Source organism: Miscanthus floridulus, chromosome 17 (assembly GCF_019320115.1).
Source record: "Miscanthus floridulus cultivar M001 chromosome 17, ASM1932011v1, whole genome shotgun sequence".
In the NCBI taxonomy this organism is placed as follows: domain Eukaryota; kingdom Viridiplantae; phylum Streptophyta; class Magnoliopsida; order Poales; family Poaceae; genus Miscanthus; species Miscanthus floridulus.
The window spans coordinates 108150039-108172205 of NC_089596.1; positions in this window are offsets into that span (position 1 = coordinate 108150039).

Consider the following 22167-nt stretch of genomic DNA (forward strand, 5'->3'; position numbering starts at 1 on the left):
ACGTTTCGCCTTCATCCTGCATAAATATGCAACAAGCCTTGCCCCTCCCCTCCTTATCTTGCCTGCATTAGATTTGCCACCTTTGAGCCATCGGTAGAGCAGAGAGCCCTAGGAGGAAGAAGGGAGAGAGGCAAGGCAGAGAGAGAGAGGGAGAGAGAGACTCACCGCTGTAGTCGAACCCTCCATCGCACTCATGGCCGGTGACATTGTTGTCATCGAGGTGGACCCCTAGGGTCCATCCGATGTCACCGTGGAGATGCTTCAGTCGCTCGTCGATGGCGGACTTCTTTGTCCGGTTACCAACCCCAACAGGCCGGAGTGGATCCCTCCATTAGGCGAGCTGGAGCCGAGGCCTTGCGACGGTTATGTCATGAGCTTCATGTCTTTTCACAAGCGTGGCCTCGGCCTTCTAGTGGACCGGTTCATGCGGGCGCTCCCGCACTACTATGGCGTGGAGCTCCACAACTTCAACCCCAATTCCATCACGCAGGCGGCCATCTTCATCGCTGTCTGCAAGGGATATCTGGGGATTGCTCCCCATTAGGAGCTATGGCTCCACCTCTTCTGGGTGGGGCATACCACCAAGCCGACGGGTACGTCGGGCACGAGGAAGGTGGTAAGGGCCGGCGGCTGCACTCTCTAAGTGTGCCAAGACCGTCAGCACTTCTACATCCCGGCCCAGCTCACGTCAACCAATCGCCGATGGTACACGAGTTGGTTCTATCTTCGCAACGACGATGGTGGACTTCCCCCTACACCGGGTAGATCATGGGGAGCTACCCGGAGAGGTGGAAGTATGGCGTCCTGAGGGAGGATCAACCCAAGCTGCAGCCGCTCTTGGAGGGGCTAGAGAGGCTATGGGACCGCGGCCTTACTGCGGCTATGGTCGTGGCTGCCTTCCACCGCTAGAGGGTGCTACCACTGATGGCTCAGCATCGGCGCCTATTTGAGATGAGGCCGGATGAGCCGATCGAGGGCATCTGGATGTCTGCCTCCTCCCTTTCCGATGAGGAAATTCTTCGCTGGGTGAGGGAGATGGTGGAGGCGAAGCTGAGGAGCAGTGGCTTGACCCCCTTCGCGATGCGCCCGTCATGGGGGTTCCTCTCGCTGGTAAGTCACGTGCTGCTGTAGCCCCCGAGGCCTCCCCATTTCTCATTATTTCTTGTTCCCTTATCTGTGTTCACCGTTCTTGCTGGGGATGAGGGACGTGTGAGCCTCCCCGCCACCCGTTCCTGAGGACGCAAGGCGGTGGGCGGCCAACTAGGCGCACGCCGAGGCGTAGAAAAGGCGGAAGGATACCAAGGTGGCAAAGCGCACAAAGAAGATCCTTGCACGCAAGGAACTAGAGAAGCGCTGCCGGCAGCAAAGGAAGGACGGTCTCCCGTTGGAGGCGTCCCCATCGCTGTCGCTATCGATAGACACCTCGCACGGAGATGACGAGGGCGAGATGGGGTGGGGTCCCTGTCGATGTTTTACTACCGATAGCCTGCCACGGGGGTCCCTGAGGCAGTATGTTTGGGCTTCAGCGTATGCAGAACTCGATGGTTAACGCAAGAGATAGTCGATTTATCCTGGTTCAGGCCCTTGATCGTGGATCGAGTAATAGCCCTACGTCCAGTCGACGTTAGCCTTTGCATTGGATTGATTGTCAAGTGTTGTGTTGTACAATTGTCGTTCTTCTTTGTCCAGGAGCCCTGCCCTCCTTTATATAGTCAGGAGGCTAGAGTCCTAGTCGGTTTATAATGAGAGTTACTAGTAGGATTACTAAATAGTACTACTACTAGGATTACAAGGGAAGAATCCTAGTTAGACTAGATCTTCTCTTTCCTTTGTGGGGTATCCTATGGGTCCCATATCGACAAGCCCCCGAGCACTTCAAGGTTGAGCTCTAAAAGTCTCGTTTTGCTCCTTCAGGTCTTGATGAGTAGTAACAAATGTCATCCGAGTGCTTTCTGGAGTGAAACCTTGTAGCGCTTCTTGGGACCTTCGAGTGGTGAGTGCTTTTTTGAAGAAAAAGTACATCCATCTGGTTGTAGCCCCCGAGCCTCTTGCTATTTGGAACAAGGAGCTGGAGGATCTTGTCTTGAAGTTGCTCTGTTTGTTCGTTGAAGTTTTATCAAAAAGAACTTGAATATAGCTCGTTCCGGGTTCTTTTTGTTGTAATGTCTTGAAGTGGTCTGCGTTGAGGAAGTCTTTTGGTGACGTGCGCTTTTTTCGAAGAAAAAATGCACTCACTGAGTGTAGCCCCCGAGCCTCTTGCTATTTGGAACAAAAAGTTGGAGTGTCTTGAATCTTTATGTTGTTTGAAAATTTATGTTCTGAAGTAGTTCCTGAGAGTTGGGTTATGTCATCATCTGAGTAGTTTTGCGGCATCTTTTCGAAGCAGCCCTTTAGTCTTGGATTAAACCATCATCCGAGTAGTTTCATAGCATGCAGCCTCCGAGCGTATATCCTTGTTGTTTTGTTCAGAAAGAACTCGGATGCGAGGTCTTGGCGTATTCTTTGATAGTTTGCTGTTGTCAGACATAGTTGTATGGTGGTGATTAAGTGTAAATGCCTTTTGTTCATGGGTTGTACTGTGCTGGTATATTCTTCCGAATATGCCCGTCTTCGAGTACTGTTCTCTTTTGCTTGAGTCATCCATTATTGAGTCATGTCTTTTCACTATGTCCTTTGTTAGGCTTATTTCGTTGGTACTCCTAGTCCATGTGCGCCACTCCTTTGATCTATAAATACTGTCCTGGAGTGCTTGTTTTCATCCATTGGACATTCTGTTGAAACCTTCGTGGTCATGAACATGGTAGTTTGTGAAGTAGAGCAGCCCCCAGGCATATTTTGTAGTTCCTTTACGTCTTGTCATAGTTGGAGGAAGTCTTGTGATTGGGATTAGAGGTAGGCTAAATCCGTGACAGCATTGTGCCAGGATGTATGTGGCGGTAGTTGGAGGAAGTCTTGTGATGTGGGCTTCGTTCCTTCATCTGGTAGTTCTGGGTTGATCCTCGTCGCCTGTCCTAAGACTGTCCGGTGCAGATCAACACCTTATCCAGCATCACATCAGTCTTGGGTAGATAGATGCCCGCCGCCCTTCTCTGCTCCATGTTGCCTTACCGTGCTACCGATTTCCGCCTTGGATGCACTGCGTCCATCCTTTGAAGAAAACAGTGTAGCTGATGGCGGTTTGTCCTTCCGAGTAGCAATTTGGGACATGTAGTCGTTCCAGAGCCTAGCCATGTCCGTATTCCTCTTTGCTACTTTGCTTTTCATGGTACCGAGTTCATTGGGTCTTGTAAGATTTGTAATCTTCTATTTTTGAAGCCGCTTGTAATGGAATGAATCTTGTCTTCTGAGTTGTCTTTTACTTTTCTGCTGTGATCCCTGTCGTTCATGAGGTTACCGAGTTCTTTCTTAAATAACTAGGTTCCTTTGTTCCTTGTGAGGTAGCCCTTTCTTTCTTCTTGGTTTGATGAGTTGTTCTTGTAGCGATCTAATAACCCTGTCGTGGCGCTGGACGGATAAGTCTGAAATCTGCCCGTTGGTTTATACCGTTGTGTGGATTTGTGCCCTCCATTATTTTAGCTGCGTCGGTAAATGGACCGTTGCGTTCTCGCACTGTTTTTAACGGGCCTTGTGGGCTGTTTTTATTACTGAAAAATCTATTTAAAGACCTTTTATCTTCCTTTCCTTTGCTGCCCAGCTCTTGCCTTTAAACCCTAGCTTTCAGAAACCCACCGCCATCATCGTTGCTGTCACCTGAGCACCATCGTCCTAGCTTCATCTTCCCTAGTGCCTTTTTGCTTCCGCCAGTTCATGGGAAAGAAGAAAACCACAAGCAAGTCCTAGGCGACCTTTGTGGACGAGGAGTCATCCCTTTCTTTGATCGAAAACCAGGAGTTCGTGGCCATGAGGGCTGCTTAGAAGGTTTGGCTGGCTCCAACAACAAGCGAAGATTAGCTGCGTGAGCTTGTCAGCGACGGCTTGATCCAAAGCAAAGTCATCGCTGAATGGAGAGTTCCAGGCGAGCATCGGGTTCCAGCTCTGGGTCCTGGTGAGATTGTCCTCTTCGTTTCCTTTGTCCGCGCCGGACTTTGCCTTCCTGCTTTCGCCTTCCTTCATTAGTTTCTTGGTTATTTTGGGGTTAGTCTGAACCATCTAACCCCTAATGCCGTTCTCCATCTTTCTGTTTTTGTTCATCTTTATGAAGCTTTCCTTGGAATCCCTCCTTCTCTATCTCTTTTCGCTTTTTCTTTCATCTGAAACCTCAACCCCGCCGTGAAGAAACCAGCGTTCTTGGCGGTTGAGGGATTCAGTTTCGCCAGGGTCTCAAGATTAAGTTTTTTGACTATGACCTGGTCGATTCTGTAAAAGATTGGTGTGCCAAGTGGTTTTACGCTGCCAATTTGATCCCTTCCCTTGTTGTCCACTCTAGATCTGGTCCTGTGGTGAATGATCGATGGGACAAGAAACTTGAGTCACCTACTGAGATTCAAGTGATCCAGCCACTCCTTGATAGGATTAGTATGCTGAAACAGCAGGGTTTGACCAGCTTTGGTATTGTTTCGAGCTTTCTTCGTCACCGAGTTCAGCCTTTGAAAGAGCAGGAGCACCTTGGCTTCGAGTATTCTGGGGCCGAGGATCCTTCACGCATGGTCCCGGCTCTTGAGCTGACCGGTGAGGAGGTACTCGAGCATCTCCAGAAGATGCTAAAAGGAGTGAGCATCATTCCTCCTACTGTCTCCAAGTTCTCTGCCAACAACCCGCCCCTAGCTGTGAGTTGTCTGTCTCTTTGTTTGGGTACTTTACGTACTCTTGCTGCATCCATTTTTGCTTAGCTTTTCTTTGTCTTGGTGTTTTATCCTTTTTCGTAGGAGCTTGGGCAGAACTTTGTCGACCCGATCCCTCTTGATGTTCTCCCCGTCGTTGCGGAGACTGGGGATAAACTTGCTGGAACCTCTGCAACTAGTAAGTCCCAAACCTCTACAGCCCTTCCTAGGGTTTCTTCCGGATTTGTTGATGTATATGAAGAATATGTTCCTGGTCTAGTCCCTCGTGGTCCTCGCAGTGTCCCAAAGAGGGGGCGAACGGATGGGTCTTCATCTGGCCTGCCTGTCTCCAAGAAGCCTCGCAAACCAAGTACTCCCTCAGGTACTCTAGTTGTTGCTGGCATGCTCTTAGGTGAGCGCATTTAATACTCTTTGCTCCTTTGTTTTCCTGTTTCTTTCTTGAATCGAGTACTTTTTATTCTTTTTTCAGCAGGTGCTCTGGTTTCCTTAGCTAAGGGAGAGGAGGATGATGAAGTACCCCTCATCATGCGGCGGTGAGTTGTTTTTCATATTCCAGTTGCATTGAATTTCTCTTCTTTGCCTTGACTTTTAGTCTTGAACTTTTTGAAGTAATCGAACGTCGGGTATGAGTTCTTTTGAGGCTCCCGCGCTGACTTCTTCTAAAGCTCCAGCGTCGAGTTCTTTGGTAGCCTCGGTACCTAGCTCTGCCGCTCCTCTAGCACAGAGTTCTTCTGTGGCTCCAGCCCCGGCTTCTTCCGTGGCTCCTTTATTTGCTATCCTGCTCCCATTGCTGGGTGGCGGGGATGTTTTCGCCGTCGTGGTTCCCCCTGCGAGGCCTTCTTTTGGCTTCACAAAGAAGAAAGTGGTTGGGTGAGTAGATTCTGGCTTCATCTTTTTTGCTTCTGTCTTCCTTCTTTTGGTTCTCATCGGTGCTTCCTTTTATCAATTTTCAGTGTTTCATCTTCTCTCGTTTCTTCATCGACTTCTTCTCAGCCTTCCATCGTGCCATCGAGTTCTGAGCCTCAGGACTCACAACATACTATTGATGAAGTTACTATAGGGGCTTCGGAGCTCCCTGGCGAAGTTGCGAACTTGGCCGCCCTGGAGGTAACTGTAGCCGTCGCGTCGGGTCCTTCTAAGGGATTGGCTCCGGCTTCCCTAGAGGTTGCTTTGGTCATTCCTTCTTCGCCCAAGCCGGCCTCTCCTTCCCCTTCTCTTGCTTCTAGCGGTCCCTCTTTTACCGGTGACGTGGTGCAATAGTTCGATGCCACCCATCGGCTATCGGAGCTGACCGCAGCCTAGGGGAGCTTGTCGACCCTTGCGACTTCTTTTGGTGAAAACCTCCAGGTAAGTTTTACTGCCACTCCTCCTTTGCATGCTTGTTTTTCTTCCGTCCTTACGCCTTGTTTCTCTTTGTCTCTTTTTGCTCAGTCTTTCTTTCATGATCATTCTGGCTTCTTTTTCTCATCTGAAAATGAGAGAAAGTTGTCTTCTGAGGTGAATGCTCTGAAAGCCAATCTTGACCTCCTCCGGGCTAAGTTGGAGACAGAGCATCAAATGCACCAAAAGGAGGAGAAGATCCTTTGTGCCCAGGTAGTAGAGACGAAGAAGCAGAGAGATGCTTCGGTGGAGTCTGCGAAGAATGAATGCAAAGGTGCCATGTGTTCTGCTTGTTTCTTCTTGTATTTTGACTTCTTTTTTTGCTGACTTGTTCTTCGGTGTCTTGTCTAGTTCTCCGAGTTGAAAAGCAGAAGCTCTCGGAGAGTATCGATGAAATGAAGGCTCTTGTCCGCTCTAGTCATAACAAGGCTGAGGAGGTAATTACTCATGCTGAGGAAGAACTCGCCCTTGCTAAGCTGATTAGGCATGGAGCTAATAGAGATCTTGTGCAGGCCCAAAAAACTATTGAAGGCTTGTCCGGGAAGCTGGCGATGGCTACTGAAAATTGGAATGTTTTGTGGAAATCTTTTCGTTCAGTAGCTGATGTTCTCCGGACTCCAGCGGACGATGGGCAATCTTGGGTGCAGTTCATTCCCTGGATTCCGACTCGTTTCCAAGAGTTCACGAAGAAGTGTGCTCAAGTATGTACCAAGAATGTGCTGGCCCAGGTCCGGGTCCTTGCTCCAGAGGCGCCTCTGTCCAAGATAGCAGAGGAAGCTGATAGCCAAGAATACCTTGATGCCGTCGAGAGGATGGAGCCTGAGGTCGAAGGTTTAGCCAGTAGGGTTGTAGATAGTCTAAATATTGATATTTCCCTTCCTGATGACAATGCCTGATCCAATTGACCAGCCTCTTGTAATATTACACTCCTCTTTATGTGAAGATTTTTTATTTTCGTTGATGTATTCTTTGCCTGGGTGTGGTCGAAGTTACTTGACTTGCTGGGTACTTTGTCCCATTTTCGTCTTTGCTCTGTAAACAACTCCGTGCGTTATCCTGACGAAACCCCTCGATTTGTCGAGTACTTTTCTTTTCTTCCTCTTTTGTGATCCGTCGAGTGCTCTGTCCACGCTATGACTTGTTAGATGTAAATCTTTGTGTTGACAACCTTCCGTCCGCGCTATGTAAAACGACTCAGCATAGAATGCTGCCTTGACAAACTTCAGCATCCGAATGCTTTCTTGAGTGGCGCTTGTGCCTTTCTGAGGAAAAAGTATTCCTATCTGGATGTAGCCCCCGAGCCTCTTGCTTTTTGGAATGAAGAGCTAGAGGGTCTTTTGAAGCTCAATTTCGGTCGACTAGTTTTAGGTGTTAGCTTTTTGCTACCCTCATCGGTGTGCTCAAGCATCTTTTCAGCTATTTTGTTCTCGGCCGGGATGCTCAGGCATGTTTTCTGCCATTTTACTTTTTGTTTCAGGTGTTAGCTTTTAGCTACCCTCATCGGCGGGCTCAAGCGTGTTTTTAGCTATTTTGCTCTCGGCCGGGATGCTCAGGCATGTTTTCAGCCATTTTGCTTTTTATTTTGGGTGTTAGCTTTTAGCTACCCTCATCGGCGGGCTCAAGCGTGTTTTCAGCTATTTTGCTCTCGGTCGGGATGCTCAGGCATGTTTTTAGCCATTTTGCTTTTTATTTCGGGTGTTAGCTTTTAGCAACCCTCATCGGCGGGCTCAAGCGTGTTTTCAGCTATTTTGCTCTCGGCCGGGATGCTCAGGCATGTTTTCAGCCATTTTGCTTTTTGTTTCAGGTGTTAGCTTTTAGCTACCCTCATCGGCGGGCTCAAGCGTGTTTTCAGCTATTTTGCTCTCGGCCGAGATGCTCAGGCATGTTTTCAGCCATTTTGCTTTTTGTTTCATGAAAACAACTCGTTGAAAGTCATGACAAGACATGCTGTGGATGAATATCATCTTTATTGATCATGAATATAAACTAATACATATGTTGTCAAAGAATATTGCCCTTCGTCGACTGTGAACGTTGGTCCCTTGTGGCTTGCATCTCTGTTTTTTCTTGAGTTGTTTTTACGCGTAGAATCTTCTTAACTGGCTGATGTGCCATGTATTGCTGACTTCTCTTCCATCTTCGGTTATTAACTTGTATGTGCCTGGTCCGGTGACTTTTGTGACAATGAACGGACCTTCCCATGGACTGAGTAGCTTATGTCGTCCGTTAGTCTTTTGTATCCTTCTTAGCACTAAGTCTCCGACTTGTAATGATCGAGGATGGGTACTCTTGTTGTAGTGTCGTCTTAAACCTTGTAGGTATCTGGCTGATTGGAGGGTAGCGTTCACTCTGACTTCTTCTGAGCTGTCGAGTTCTAATCTTCTTGTGTGTTCTGTTTCTCCTTCATCGTATTGTTCTATCTTTGGTGATGTCTAGATCAAGTCAGCAGGCAGTACGGCCTCTGACCCATAAACTAGGAAGAAGGGTGAGTATCCTGTTGCTCTGCTTATTTGAGTTCGTAGCCCCCATACTACTTTCGGTAATTCTTCAATCCATTTGGACCCATAGTCCACTAGTTCTTCGTATAACCTTGGTTTTAATCCGGCTAGTATGAGTCCATTAGCCCTTTCTACTTGTCTGTTGGCTTCCGGATGTGCAACAGACGCATAGTCTATACTAAAACCACAGTCTTGTGCCCAGCTTTTGAATTCTGTAGCTGTGAAGGGGGAGCCTAGATCTGTGATGATTCGATTGGGCATGCCGAAGTGGTGCGTAATGTAACACCCTAAAATTAGCTACTTTCTAAAAAGAGTAAAACGATTTTTGTTAATTGTTTTGTGCTCATAAAAATATAGGTAAAAGAAAACTTTCTTTAAATTAAATCCAACATAAGGGTAGCAATATGTTTGCACATACATGCAGTTGCATTGGTACTTTTGTGATGAGTGGTTTGGATGCCGTTACATTGGTACTTTTGTGATGAGTGCTTTGGAAAACAAATTCAAATCTCAATCTTCAAAATATTATTTTCAAGTAGTGGTTTAAAAAGAAATTGAAAATTTGCAAAAACAAAAGTTAGATAAGATGCTTGTTTTCAAAATTCAAAGGCTTGGAAAAGGTTTTAAGACACGTTAGAACGATGCCTCTCTTTCCGGGAATCTTTCCGACCTTTTTTAGGATTAAATTTCTATTTCTTGGAGCCTTGTCTTTTTCTCGATCAATCCAAAAGTCTTTTCGGGAGCTAAAACCACTTTGGTTGTGTTCCTTATCCTTCTATCTATCCCTAGGAATTTTTATGGAATTTTTCGGAGCTCAGAGATATTTTTCGGAGCATAAAAAGTAATTTCCGATTTTCTGTAATTATTTTAATTCCAAAAATCAATAATTAATAAATATCTTCACTTTCCAAAATCTCCAAACCCTATGTATATATATATGCCGGTGTAGCCCTCGATGCGAGGATTCTAGAAGTACAGCCTGTTTTTCGAGCCGCCACTCGTAGCCCCGCAGATCGGCCGCCGAAGTTTGGAAAAGCTAGGTTTCCGGCGAACTTCCGGCGAGCTTTTCCGGCCAAACCGTCGTGTTTCGGCATCAACCACCACCACCACGAGGTAGATCTCGTTGTCCTCTACACTATCTTGCCATCCTTTTCACGAATCCGTGCCCGTTCATCGTTTCCCTAACCTCTCTTTTTCTTCTCCGGCGAGAATCACCATGGCTGGCTGATAGAGCTTCTTCGTTCTTCGTCGTCCGGCGCTGCAGCACCATCTCCGTCCCTTGACTGCACTCCTGCGCCTTCACCACGCAGACCCCGCACCCCTTCCCCGGCCCCGCGGACTCCCACGCCCTGCACAGTCAGCGCCGCCGCCGGCCTGTGCGGGCTCGGCCGTGCAGACCCTGCGCTGGCCAGCCACCGCCGCCGCCTCTTGGGCGAGGCGCACATGCGCCGCTGCCAGCCTCTGTGGCCGGCCACAGCCCCAGCCCGGCCACCTTCTCTGGCCGGCAGAAGCCCCAAGCCAAGCACCCTCCTCCCTGTCGTTTTCACGTGAACTGCACAGATGACACAAGGTAGAAGATGAGTTATTTACGTGTTTGCCACCGGTCGTTAAATAATCGTAGTTTATTTATTTTAACTCTGTTTCAGTTCATTCCAGTTGCGTTAGTTTCGTTTCATGGAGATCTACACAGTAGAGTTATTAGTTTTCATATCATATGTTTATGAATTTATTTTATTAAAATATTAATTGTGTCTATAATTAATTAATCGCTGATTAATTAAAGTCGATTTAGGTTTTTAATTTTGATTTGATTGCGCGAGTTTTATCGCAATGGGTGATACGTGTTCATGACGATGTGTTCCATGTTACCTTATTACGCTTTTATAATTAAATATTAAAATGATTAAGTATGCGTGCAAACAGTTTTATAATTGAGTAATATATGTTTCATATCTCGGCAATTTGTGTATAATATTAATATGATTAATTGTTGATATTAATATTTTTTTCAATTATAAGTTTGGTTAGTTTAAACCCGTTGTATATATGATAAACTTGTATAGATGTTCTCACATGCATTTTACTGCTACAAAGTTTAAGTTTAACTTGCTTAATCTACCTGGCAACATTTATAAATAAAACATGATTACTCTAACTCAGTTTCTAAATTAAAATATAATTTGACTAATGCTACATGTTAGCAGTGATGTTTAACATGTCTCATATCTCAAAAATTTATAAGATAAATGTTAATTTGTTTAATGGTTATGCAACTGGGTTTATAATTAAAAGCAACTTAGGTGAATACATCTGTCTTTCATAAATCACTATCATTATGATTAATATCGACATTAATACATTTTTAATTAATAGCATGTTTAGTTCAACTTCAACACATGATGCTTTCATATGGCTTTTGTCACATGTCCTTTAATCTTTCTAGTTAAATGTTTAAATAACTTAAATGATATGAGATATTTTTATAAATAAAATATAATTAGCTTTAACTCAACTTTTCAAATTGAATACGTTCTGAGTAACCTGAGTGGGTACTACTCATATAGTTTTTCTTAATTAACATGAATCACGTTCGTAAATGTTTCTTTTGTAATATATATAAAACTGTTCGGTAGTTGTTTCTTCTTAACGATAGTTTCGTTATCGGCGTGTTCTACGCAGTGGCGTTAGTGGTTTTATACTACGCTCTTTCTTAAGCAATGAATCAAGTTGATTAATGAAAATATTTACATGTGTTTCTACGGTTAAAATAAGTTAAATGGATAGGTTTTATTTTCTGTTGTACTGAAAATCCTTCGATGGTCGCTTTTTCGTTGAATCGCATATAGCGTGTCTTTTGCGTTTGTGTGTTCGTAGCGATACACCGTTTTGCTTATTTTATTGGTTGATGTACTGTTCTCATATATTCTTATTTGTATGCCATGTATGGATGTTTGTGTGGTGATATATGGTTCAGTCAATCGGTGAGGTTTACGTGGTGATTAAGAAGCAGTTCTCTAAAGACTAGAAGCTGAAAATTGGAAGCAGAAGATTGAAAGTGGAATACTAAAGGCTTTTGAGCGTATTGCTTTGGGGGAAAAGCAAGTTAAGGCAAGTATAGCATGGGACCATCCTTGTTACCTATTCACATTTAAACACTTAATTCATATTGCATGTGTCTACCTTGTTGCCAAATAGGATATCCTAGATATTTGATAACTTGTACCTTGATACCTTTGGGATATTGCATGGGATAGTTTTTGCTAGTGCTTAATCAAAACCATGATCTTGTAACTTGACTAATGATATATGCAATAAACATTAAAATATGACTTTTTAGTAACATAGAACCAGGGGGCTGGAGTGTTTATATGTTTCAGATTTCTCTCCCTAAGGACTTATCTGTAAGCGATCATCCGAGACTTACAGTACAGCTATGAGGGCCAAATGGCTCTGGCTTTAGCTCAGTATGAGGATCTTTTCTAGCTTGTTAGTGGTTACCTTTCAGGCGCGAGGTATGTTTTCTTTGCTGCTAGGAAGTGTGTACCGTGCTGCGATGCCCACGCATGCCACTCCTAGAGATGGGCCACATACGCCTGGTGGCCCTAACTTGTTAGACGAGTCTTTTGAAAGGCTTCATAGTGAACCCTGCCGACCTTCCTTGGTAGTGGGTCAAGAGGCTGATCACCTCGGGCGAAAGGGTAAATCACGACTCACAGTGAACGTGTACAAACTCTGCAGAGTATAAAACTAATATATCAGCCGTGCTCACGGACACGAGCGGCCTTGGACCCTTATGGAATAGAGATGATCACAAATGGATAATTATACTAATGATCAACTGTTTATGCTATACATTATTCATGTTTACCCAATCATGAGTTTAAGGGAATGATAAATCATTTGCTACTCAATTGCTTAAAAAGATGACCTATTAAAGCTAATCGCAGTAAACCAGTGTTAGCCTTTTGAGCCTCATGAACCCCATGATATAATTGTTAAGTACGACATGTACTTACGCTTGCTTTATTTTTCTATACTTTGGATAAAAATCCCGGATGGGTACCAGATTGCTGGTTTGGAGGAGTTAGGCTTGTGGTCAACTAGTCAGTCGTCCCTGTGGATTCGGAGTCTTCACTAGAAGATCGGAGTCAACTTTCCGCTGTCTTTACTCTGAGGTTATTTTTTTTACTAATACATTATGTAATAAGTATTGTCTCTTGATATTACCCTGATTTGTGGCTATATGTGAGATTTGACTTCCTGGGCTCACATATAGTGTGTATCTGGTTTTGTCTTTAAAACCGGGTGCTACAAAGTGGTATCAGAGCAATGCTGACTGTAGGACGCAAGCCTAGTTAGCACTGGTCGTTTCTAAAAACCTATTCTACTATAAAACTATTTCTCCACCTCCTTGACTCATTGAATTGAATATTTCCAATCCTTGTCCTATTGTCTCCCCTCCTTGATAGCTTCTTTTGAGCTATACTTTCTTATCTCCTTGAGTCATTGTTCTTGATCTCTTGCAAACTTTCTAGGCTCACCTCTATTCAATTACCGAAGCCCTGATAAGAAAGTTTTCCCTTAAGAATGCCTACCAAGTAGCTAGAAGGAATGATTAGCAACGAGCTTGTATTTTGTGTTTGATGGTTTATCCTTATGTTATGGTTGAGTTGGATCTTTGTAATGAGTGCAGTGAATTTGTGGGTTATGCTCACAATTTCATTTATATTGAAGGTTTAAAGTATAAGGGATAAGGAAATAAATAGTCTGGGTTCTCTTTCTCTTGTTTCCTGCTTTCTGTCTTTTGGAGCAGTCTGACTTCTATGACCTATGTCTCCATTCTCTGGGCAACCAAGAATTCTAAGAAAATTCTAGGTGAAAGTAGACTTCAATATCTTTCTTTTGCCGCAAGAGTCACCTTGATACCATTTCTGGTTTGGGAGATATAAAAATCACAAGGCGATACATCTGTGCTGTCTAGAATCTGGAATAGTTTCTGTTGAGCAAAGATTTTGACCAAGTTAACTGCAGAATCTGAAGAAGTGGTCTAAAAGAAAGTTGTGAGGAATTTTATAATCTTTCCAACGGTTCAAGATGAAACTTTATTGGATAAATGGAACTCGAGATATGGATGTTTTTCTGCGCTGCTATTTTCTATCTACGGGAAGGATCGATTTTTCTTATTCTTATCTATGTCCACAAGCTCTCTAGGATGTCAGAGGATGATAATACACCTTGAAGAAAGTTACATGTTGGATGTTGGTGCCCCTATCTCATCTCTTCTTAAGGGGGGTAGCCAAGCTAAGAGTGTTGCGAGTTGGTGAACCACAAGGAGTTCAGATCTATGTCAAGATTGATCTTTGAGCTAGCTATGGTTGGGAGTTTGATCTTCACGTACCTAGGATATAGACAGTTGCAAGAATGCTCAAGACTAAGATTAACTCTTAAAAACAATTGGATTGGTTTTGATTTCTATTTAAAGCTCTTTCCTTGAAATGAAATCTTCAAAAGACGTTGGAAAATGAATTAACAACCTTTTCATTCAAGAACTTTAAAAAAATTCTTCAAAAGTTGATTTGAACTAAGTTCAAAAAGGGTTTAAGTTTGTTTTCTCATTTTCAAGAGTTGGTATTCGAGACTTAATTTCAAAAGTGTTTCGCCAAAGAATAAGAGTTGATTTGAAAAGAGTATTAAAGTTTAAAAGATTCAAAAAGAGTTGCTAAAGACTATATTTGAGACATTCAAAAGTTTTGATTTGAAGTTTGAAAGACTCTTTTGCCTTAAAAACTCATTCAAAAGAAAGTAATTTGATTTGAACTGCTTCACTCAAGGTTTAAGTTTAAAAACAGATATTCATAAAAAGTTTGAAAGTATTTTATTTCTAAAACTTCAAAAGTTGAAAGTGAAATCAGATTTGAAAACCCACTTTGCTTTGAACTAAATTTCAGAAAGAGTAAAATGTATTCGGTTACTCTTCAAAGTGTTATTCTAAAAACACTTTTGAACCATTTTATTCTAAAACACTTTGAAAATGGCTCTAAAGTGTTTTTAAAATGGGTTGTTTGGAAAAGACCGATTAAAAAAAATAATTTGAGTTGTCTTATTTCAAACTTTATTTGAAAGTTGTTCAAAATGATTTGAAGATATTTTATAAAAGTTTGAAAAATTTGGTTCAAAAGTTGCAACAATTTGCATTTGGAAACAGAGCACTTTTGGCTTTGAATTAGAATTAAATTTGATTTCAAAACAAAATTTGAACAGAAAAGGTTTGAGTTGATTTCAAAAGTGTATTTCTAAAAGAAGTCTTCCAAAATAGTTTGAAAGGGTTAAAAAATATTTGATTTGATTTGATCCCCAAAAGGCTTATTTCAAAAAGAATTTGAAAATGTGGATTAAATCTTTTGTTTGAGTTCAAAAGAAAATGGGAATTGAAAACTTACTCTCTTTATTTCTAAAGTAGTTTTGAAATTGATTTGGTTTGATTTTAGAAGTTCCAAAAGTGTTCATTCAAAATGATTTGAAAATGAAGTTCGAATGTTTCATTTGTTTTCTAAAATCTTGAAAATCCCTTGTTTGAAACAGATTTCAAAAGAACCTGAGTTGATTTGTCTACTCTTTATCTGAGATTTGATTATAAAGTTGAGGTTTCAAAAGAGTTCGAAAAACAAAGCTTAGTATGTTTACCTGAGTTTTCAATGATTTGAAAATGGTTGGGTTTATTTCAAAACCTTAAAAACATGGTTGAAATATTTTCTTGAGTTCTAAACATAAAACATATTTTGAAAGCTATTTCAAGAGGAGTTGGAAAGGAAAATTTGTTCGGTTTTGATTTAAAGTCTTCCTTTTCAAAAGTAAAACATTTCAAAATGCATAAAAATGAACCATATAATTCAAAAGTTCTGATTCAAGCTAAGCAAGATCTTTTAGAAGCTTAACATATGGATAATAAGATTCATTGGAATAGATTAAGAGAAGCAACAAGATCGGACTTGGAATAAGATGGAACAAGAATCTGCAAGAGTAGCCACGTGATGAATTATCATACAACACAAGGTGAGTATCAAGATTGTGTTGCTCAAGGAAGTGAAGAAGATCCCAAGTTGAAGTATCCCTCTCTTCTTTGCTCTTCTTCTCCAAATCTCGGGGACGAGATTCATCTTAAGGGGGTAGAATTGTAACACCCTAAAATTAGCTACTTTCTAAAAAGAGTAAAACGATTTCTGTTAATTGTTTTGTGCTCATAAAAACATAGGTAAAAGAAAACTTTCTTTAAATTAAATCTAACATAAGGGTAGCAACATGTTTGCACATACATGTAGTTGCATTGGTACTTTTGTGATGAGTGGTTTGGATGCCGTTGCATTGGTACTTTTGTGATGAGTGCTTTGGAAAACAAATTCAAATCTCAATCTTCAAAATATTATTTTCAAGTAGTGGTTTAAAAAGAAATTGAAAATTTGCAAAAACAAAAGTTAGATAAGATGCTTGTTTTCAAAATCCAAAGGCTTGGAAAAGGTTTTAAGACACGTTAGAACGATGCCTCTCTTTCCGGGAATCTTTCCGACCTTTTTTAGTATTAAATTTTTATTTCTTGGAGCCTTGTCTTTTTTCTCGATCAATCCAAAAGTCTTTTTGGGAGCTAAAACCACTTTGGTTGTGTTCCTTATCCTTCTATCTATCCCTAGGATTTTTTATGGAATTTTTCAGAGCTCAGAGATATTTTTTGGAGCATAAAAAGTAATTTCCGATTTTCTGTAATTATTTTAATTCCAAAAATCAATAATTAATAAATATCTTCACTTTCCAAAATCTCTAAACCCTGTGTATATATATATGCCGGTGTAGCCCTCGACGCGAGGATTCCAGAAGTACAGCTTGTTTTTCGAGCCGCCACTCGTAGCCCCGAAGATCGGCCGCCAAAGTTCGGAAAAGCTAGGTTTCCGGCGAACTTCCGGCGAGCTTTTTCGGCCAAACCGTCGCGTTTCGGCGTCGACCACCACCACCACGAGATAGATCTCGTCATCCTCTACACTGTCTTGCCATCCTTTTCATGAATCCGTGCCAGTTCATCGTTTCCCTAACCTCTCTTTTTCTTCTCCGGCGAGGATCCACCATGGCTGGCTGATAGAGCTTCTTCGTTCTTCGTCGTCCGGCGCTGCAGCACCATCTCCGCCCCTTGACTGCACTCCTGCGCCTTCACCACGCGGACCCCACACCCCTTCCCCGGCCCCGCGGACTCCCACGCCCTGCACAGCCAGCGCCGCCGCCGGCCTGTGCGGGCTCGGCCGTGCAGGCCCTACGCTGGCCAGCCACCGCCGCCGCCTCTTGGGCGAGGCGCACATGCGCCGCTGCCAGCCTCCGTGGCCGGCCACAGCCCCAGCCCGGCCACCTTCTCTGGCCGACAGAAGCCCCAAGCCAAGCACCCTCCTCCCTGTCGTTTTCACGTGAACTGCACAGATGACACAAGGTAGAAGATGAGTTATTTACGTGTTTGCCACCGGTCGTTAAATAATCGTAGTTTATTTATTTTAACTCCGTTTCAGTTCATTCCAGTTGCGTTAGTTTCGTTTCATGGAGATCTACACAGTAGAGTTATTAGTTTTCATATCATATATTTATGAATTTATTTTATTAAAATATTAATTGTGTTTATAATTAATTAATCGCTGATTAATTAAAGTCGATTTAGGTTTTTAATTTTGATTCAATTGCGCGAGTTTTATCGCAATGGGTGATACGTGTTCATGACGATGTGTTCCATGTTACCTTATTACGCTTTTATAATTAAATATTAAAATGATTAAGTATGCGTGCAAACAGTTTTATAATTGAGTAATATATGTTTCATATCTCGGCAATTTGTGTATAATATTAATATGATTAATTGTTGATATTAATATTTTTTTTCAATTATAAGTTTGGTTAGTTTAAACCCGTTGTATATATGATAAACTTGTATAGATGTTCTCACATGCATTTTACAGCTACAAAGTTTAAGTTTAACTTGCTTAATCTACCTGGCAACATTTATAAATAAAACATGATTACTCTAACTCAGTTTCTAAATTAAAATATAATTTGACTAATGCTACATGTTAGCAGTGATGTTTAACATGTCTCATATCTCAAAAATTTATAAGATAAATGTTAATTTGTTTAATGGTTATGCAACTGGGTTTATAATTAAAAGCAACTTAGGTGAATACATCTGTCTTTCATAAATCACTATCATTATGATTAATATCGACATTAATACATTTTTAATTGATAGCATGTTTAGTTCAACTTCAACATATGATGCTTTCGTATGGCTTTTATCACATGTCCTTTAATCTTTCTAGTTAAATGTTTAAATGACTTAAATGATATGAGATATTTTTATAAATAAAATATAATTAGCTTTAACTCAACTTTTCAAATTGAATACGTTCTGAGTAACCTGAGTGGGTACTACTCACATAGTTTTTCTTAATTAACATGAATCACGCTCATAAATGTTTCTTTTGTAATATATATAAAACTGTTCGGTAGTTGTTTCTTCTTAACGATAGTTTCGTTATCGGCGTGTTCTACGCAGTGGCGTTAGTGGTTTTATACTACGCTCTTTCTTAAGCAATGAATCAAGTTGATTAATGAAAATATTTACATGTGTTTCTACGGTTAAAATAAGTTAAATGGATAGGTTTTATTTTCTGTTGTACTGAAAATCCTTCGATAGTCGCTTTTTCATTGAATCGCATATAGCGTGTCTTTTGTGTTTATGTGTTCGTAGCGATACACCGTTTTGCTTATTTTATTGGTTGATGTACTGTTCTCATATATTCTTATTTGTATGCCATGTATGGATGTTTGTGTGGTGATATATGGTTCAGTCAATCGGTGAGGTTTACGTGGTGATTAAGAAGCAGTTCTCTGAAGACTAGAAGCTGAGAATTGGAAGCAGAAGATTGAAAGTGGAATACTAAAGGTTTTTGAGCGTATTGCTTTGGGGGAAAAGCAAGTTAAGGCAAGTATAGCATGGGACCATCCTTGTTACCTATTCACATTTAAACACTTAATTCATATTGCATGTGTCTACCTTGTTGCCAAATAGGATATCCTAGATATTTGATAACTTGTACCTTGATACCTTTGGGATATTGCATGGGATAGTTTTTGCTAGTGCTTAATCAAAACCATGATCTTGTTACTTGACTAATGATATATGCAATAAACATTAAAATATGACTTTTAGTAACATGGAACCAGGGGGCTGGAGTGTTTATATATTTCAGATTCTTCCCCCTAAGGACTTATCTGTAAGCGATCATCCGGGACTTACAGTACAGCTATGAGGGCCATATGGCTCTGGCTTTAGCTCAGTATGAGGATCTTTTCTAGCTTGTTAGTGGTTACCTTTCAGGCGCGAGGTATGTTTTCTTTGCTGCTAGGAAGTGTGTACCGTGCTACGATGCCCATGCATGCCACTCCTAGAGATGGGCCACATACGCCTGGCGGCCCTAACTTGTTAGACGAGTCTTTTGAAAGGCTTCATAGTGAACCCTGCCGACCTTCCTTGGTAGTGGGTCAAGAGGCTGATCACCTCGGGCGAAAGGGTAAATCACGACTCACAGTGAACGTGTACAAACTCTGCAGAGTATAAAACTGATATATCAGTCGTGCTCACGGACACGAGCGGCCTTGGACCCTTATGGAATAGAGATGATCACAAATGGATAATTATACTAATGATCAACTGTTTATGCTATACATTATTAATGTTACCCAATCATGAGTTTAAGGGAATGATAAATCATTTGCTACTCAATTGCTTAAAAAGATGACCTATTAAAGCTAATCGCAGTAAACCAGTGTTAGCCTTTTGTGCCTCATGAACCCCATGATATAATTGTTAAGTACGATATGTACTTACGCTTGCTTTATTTTTCTATACTTTGGATAAAAATCCCGGATGGGTACCAGATTGCTGGTTTGGAGGAGTTAGGCTTGTGGTTAACCAGTCAGTCATCCCTGTGGATTCGGAGTCTTTGCTAGAAGATCGGAGTCAACTTTCCGCTATCTTTACTCTGAGGTTATTTTTTTTACTAATACGTTATGTAATAAGTATTGTCTCTTGATATTACCCTGATTTGTGGCTATATGTGAGATTTGACTTCCTGGGCTCACATATAGTGTGTATCTAGTTTTGTCTTTAAAACCGGGTGCTACACGTAATGTCTTGGATGAACTCGACTGCTTTGGTTGCGCTGTATTTCACGAGTGGTTTGTATTCAATCCACTTAGTGAACTTGTCGATTGCTACAAAGATGTACTCGAAGCTACCTTTTGCTTTCTTCAGGGGTCCTACTTGATCCAGCCCCCAGCAGGAAAAATGCCAAGCGGGTGGGATGCAGATAAGATTGTGAGCTGGTACATGGGCTTGTCTTGCAAACATTTGGCAACCTTTGCATTTTCTGACAAGTTCTTCTGCGTCTTTCAAAGCGGTTGGCCAGTAGAATCCGGTGCGAAATGCTTTGCCAACCAGTGTCCTTGAAGCGGCATGATTTCCACAGCAACCTGAGTGTATTTCATCTAGGATCTCTTTGCCTTCTTCAAATAAGACACATTTTAGGAGTACTCCTGATGATGTTGCTCTTCTGTAAAGTCTATCTCCTACTAGAACGTAGTTTTTGCTTCTGCGAACAACTTGGGTGGCTTCTGCTTTATCTGCAGGCAATTTATTTTCTTTGATATAGTCGATGAAAACTTGGCTCCATGAAGTGTTGATTACCAAGATCTAAACGCCTTTAGCCTAAATTTCATGGGTTGTTTCACCGGGTTGTTTGATAGAGGGAACTGATAGCTCTTCTATGAATACGCCAGGTGGAACCTTCGCTCTGTCTGACCAGAGCTTGGCAAGGACATCTGCTGCAATGTTGGAATCACGTAGGACGTGTAAAATTTCTAATCCTTGGAAATGTTTTTCAAGTTTCCGTATTTCGGCACAGTAAGCACCCATGTTTTCTTTGGTGCAATCCTAATCTTTGTTGACTTGGTTGATGACTACTGCTGAATCGCCGTATATGAGTAATCTCTTTATTCCGAGGGTAATTGCCACTCGTAGCCCATGGATGAGGGCTTCATATTCTGCTTCGTTATTTGTAGCTTGCCATAATATCTGAAGGATGTACTTGAGTTGTTTTCCTTCTAGAGAAATGAGGAGAACGCCTGCACCGGCTCCGCCTAGTTTGAGTGACCCGTCAAAGTACATCTTCCAGTGGTCAAGGATTGTATCTGATAAAGGCTGTTGAATCTCTGTCCACTCGGCCACAAAATCGGCAAGGGCTTGAGATTTGATTGCTTTCTGCAGGGTGAAATTGATGTTAAGAGCTCTGAGTTCAACTGCCCACTTTGATATGCGTCCCATCGCATCTCTATTGTGTAAGATGTCTCCGAGCGGGAAGTCTATCACCACTATGATCTGGTGGCTTTTAAAATAGTGGCGAAGCTTGCGTGAAGTGATCAATAGGGCGTAGAGTAGTTTTTGTACATGCGGGTACCGTATTTTTGATTCAGATAATGCTTCGCTAATGTAGTATACGGGTCGTTGTACTTTATACATACATTCTTCTTCTTCTCTTTCTACGACTATTGTCGTGCTGACCACAGCAGTAGTCATCGCAATGTATAGCATCATATCTTCATCTTTCCTTGGGGGTGTGAGAATTGGTGAGGATGTGAGGTATGCCTTAAGTTTCTTGAAGGCTTCGTTGGCCTCCTTTGTCCACTCGAACTTATCTGTCTTCTTTAGTAGTTTAAAGAAAGGTAACCCCTTTTCGCCGAGTCTTGATATGAAACGGTTGAGGGCCGCCATGCATCCTGTTAGTTTTTGCACATCTTTGATACTTCTAGGTGGGCCCATTTCTGTTATAGCTCGAATTTGCTTGGTGCTGGCTTCAATCCCGCGCTGACTGACCAAAAATCCGAGTAGTTGTCCTGAAGGAACTCTGAATACACATTTATTTGGGTTCAGCTTCCATCTCCATCTCTTCAAGTTTTCAAATGTTTGCTTTAAATCTTCAATCATAGTGTCTGGGTTCTTTGTTTTCACCACTACATCATCCACGTATGCCTCCACATTTTCACCGATTTGATCCCCAAGGCAAGTTTGGATAGCTCTTTGGTATGTGGCGTCGGCGTTCTTTAGTCCAAATGATATGGTCTTGTAACAGTAAGCACCGAACGAAGTAATGAAAGACGTCTTGCTCTGGTCTTGTTCTTTTAATGCGATTTGGTGATACCCTAAATAGCAATTGAGAAAAGATAATAGTGCAGACCCTGCTATTGAGTTGACTATCTAGTCAATGCATGGTAGCCCGAATGGATCTTTTGGGCAATGTTTGTTGAGATCTGTGTAGTCGACGCATATACGCCACTCGTCCGTGTTCTTCTTCTGCACAAGGACCAGGTTTGCTAGCCAGTCTGGATGAAGGATTTCTCTGATGAATCCGGCTACCATCAGTTTTGTG